Below are 3299 nucleotides of genomic sequence, written 5' to 3'. Positions count from 1 at the left end.
TTTTAATTCTTCTATGCAACATGACTAATGTGAAAATATGTTTAGTAAGAATCTATGTGTAGAACCCATATAAGATTGCATGCCATCTCAGGGAGGGAGTTGGAAGGGAGGGGCAGAAAATTTAAGACTTTTGAAAGTGATTGTTGAAAACTGAAAACAAATAAATTAATTTTTAAAAATCCCACTTGGAATTGCCTTTTTTGGATTGAATCTAATAGGATGAAATTTAATGAAGACAAATGTAAAAACTTACATTTTGGTTCAAAAAATCAACTTTCTTGAGTACAAGATGGGAGAGGTGTGGATAGCAGTTTTACTGAAAAAGATTTGGGGGTTTTGCTGTACTGAAAACTCATTATGAGTCAACAGAGATATATGACAGTAAAAAAAGAAAAGCTAATGAATTGTAATTGGTCAATGTTAACAAGAACAAGTATTCACGACATGTTCCAGTCAGATTGTATTTAAAATGTATGCTCAGTTTGGGGTATCACATTTTTTTATTATTTAAAAAATAAGCTTCATTGACCCCTTTTGTTTTTTACAGGACAGGGAGAAAAATTGAAAGTAGAATTTAGCTCATGTAGGAAACTCCCAAATAAGAAAACTCCTACCAATGTAGGCTGGCACTTTCCTGCAACTTGGAGTCCCAGAGGTCTACCTAGGTGAGAGCATTGAAAAGTCAAGTTACCAGGATCACACAGCAAGTATGTATGAGGCAGAGAACTTGAACCCAGCTCTACATGTGGCTCTCTAACTACTGAGGCACTGCCTCTCATTTCTTTAACATCACAGTCATTTCTGAACATACTGGTTCCCCTTCCCTACCCCAGGCCCTTTCTGAACCTCTCATCAAACAAAGAAAGTAGTTCAGCAAAACCATTCAACAGCGACTGCACTTGATGGTAATAATGATAACAATATTAGCTAGTATTTTTATACCATTCTAAAGTTCCCCAAAAGCTTTACACTTAGTTTTACACTGTATTATCACTTTTTATACTGTATCAAGTACCATTTCTTCTGATAGAGAAAGGCAAACCAGTAGCAGGGGGAAAAGGGTGGATAAAAGACTTGGGCTATGGGAATATAGCTGACCTCTCATCCCTGCATACAAAAATTCTATGGCCTGTGCCCAGGGCAACTATCCCTGCTTGCCCTGGCTGAGTTGCACCTGTGGGTAGGTAGTACATAGTATACCTAAGCCCAGCAAAAAAAAAAAAAAAAGAAAAAAGAAAAAAAAAAGAAGGAGCCTTTCTAACCCAAACACAGTGTTATTTCTTTCCTCTATCCTAGAGAAGTTGGGAACCAGCAGTCTTGTAGAAAGAAGCCAGTTCCTCTTTAGATCAGACCTTCCCTAGACCTGAGCTCTTATATCAGTATGACAGCTCCGGCTGCCTATTCCCAACAGAGAGAAAGCTGGTTGAGGAGGAGGGCATCTGTCTCCTCCTAAGCCATATGTTGACATTGTGGCTTCCTTATTTTGAGGGAGCGCGACTTTCCAAAACATTAGCCATAGCTGTATTCAAATTTGAGTCTAAAAATAATAAATGCAGAACTTCCGAGTGGGAAGTGAACTCAGAGGCCATGTAGTTTAACCCACACTTGAGAAAATAAACCTTTTACAAGATGCCTGGCAAGTGTTCGTTCAGCCTTTGCTACCGCTGGAGGCAGCCCATCCCACCTTCAGATAGGACCACTTGTTAGGAAGTATTTCCAGATGTTGAACTTGCATCTGCCTCTTTTCATCCACTAGCCTTTGCATAATAACTAATATTTTCACAGCATTTCATGGTTTGCAAGTGTTTTTACATAGGTTATCTCATTTATAAATGCAATATTCTGAACCTTACAGTCTAGTTCTTTTATTTACCTTCTTTCCTTGCTACTGGCTCCACCAGAGGAAGTGGTATGTTCAGCTCAAAAATATTTGGGGGCATGAATGAATTAATATATGAATGAATGAATGAATGATCTTATATTTCTATTTTCAGTTCAGGACTCTGACCCCTCTCACCTGGACAACTATCATTGCCTCCTAACAGGTCTCTCTATTTTTCTTTTCTTCCTTCTCCAATCCACACTGCAGAAACTTCTAGAATAATTGATCCTGAGCTCTAATGAAGTCACTCACCTGCTCTAAAATCTTCAGTGGCTCCTTGTTGCCTACAGGATAAAATTCCAGTTGTTCTGTCTGTCTGTAATTCAAGGTCCTTCACAATATGGCTCCATGTGACCTTCCTGGGTTTAATTTAAACTAAGCCCTGTGACCTTTCCTGAGTCTTTGTTAAGTTATATACCCATATGCCCTCCCCAGCTCTACCTGCTGCCATCCCCAAATCCTAAAGCCTACTGTGATCCCTTCAGCTGGAAGTGGGCTCTCTGGCAACTGATCTCAAAGCACCTTTGTGTTCATCTCCTGCCCCTCTTACATACTAATTTTCTGTTACAGGTACCTGTGGCACATGCCATCTCTCTACGTCCCAGCCCAACTGGACTTCTGGCTGTTCCTCAAACAAGACACGTTTCCTGCCTCTTTGTTCCGCACAAGTTGTCTCCCATGCCTGGAATGCCCTTTCTCTTCCCCTCCACCTCAGAATCCTTGTCGTTTTCCATGGATGAGCTCAGCTTACACTTCCTCCGCAAAGCCTTCCTTGATTCCTCCAGGGGCTGATACTTTTGCCTCCCTCAATTTTCTTTTCTTACGTTCATGTTGTCTTCCTCCTGTAGAATATAAGCTCCCAGGGGGCAAGAACTCTTTTACTTTTGTCTTTGGATCTACAGTGCCTAGAACATAGTAGGAACTTTGTAAATGCTTGTCTCGATGTGTGTATGTATACATATTCATATATTCATGAAACTGGAAGTGACATAAAGACAAAAACATCAATAAAAATTAGATATTAAAAATGCTAGAATGGGTCTTGGTTTCCTCATCTGTTCAGTGGAGATGATAATTTCTGTCCCATCTGCATCAGGACAGCTGTGAGGATCAAATGCGCTAATGAATATAAAAGCAGTCTGGAAACTGGAAACTAGAAGCTGAAAACTGCTCTGTAGCTAGTAGCAGTGATTATTATATGTCAAATTTTTCAGGAGCCTTCTGGAGACAGTGTCTATTCTTATTGTCTATGCCCCCAAAAAAGTGTCTTTGATCGCAAGGGAGAGTTTCTGGGTCAGATATCCCTCTACTTTTGCCCAGTAGCCTACCACCTATTCCTCTAATGGGTAGGACCAGCCCCAGGGTCACAATACTAAAGTTTATCTTCCTGAGTAAGGAGAGAGTGCCAGACTTGGAA

Source organism: Notamacropus eugenii, chromosome 1 (assembly GCF_028372415.1).
Source record: "Notamacropus eugenii isolate mMacEug1 chromosome 1, mMacEug1.pri_v2, whole genome shotgun sequence".
Taxonomy (NCBI): Eukaryota; Metazoa; Chordata; class Mammalia; order Diprotodontia; family Macropodidae; genus Notamacropus; species Notamacropus eugenii.
Note: the sequence above shows the minus strand (reverse complement) of the source record.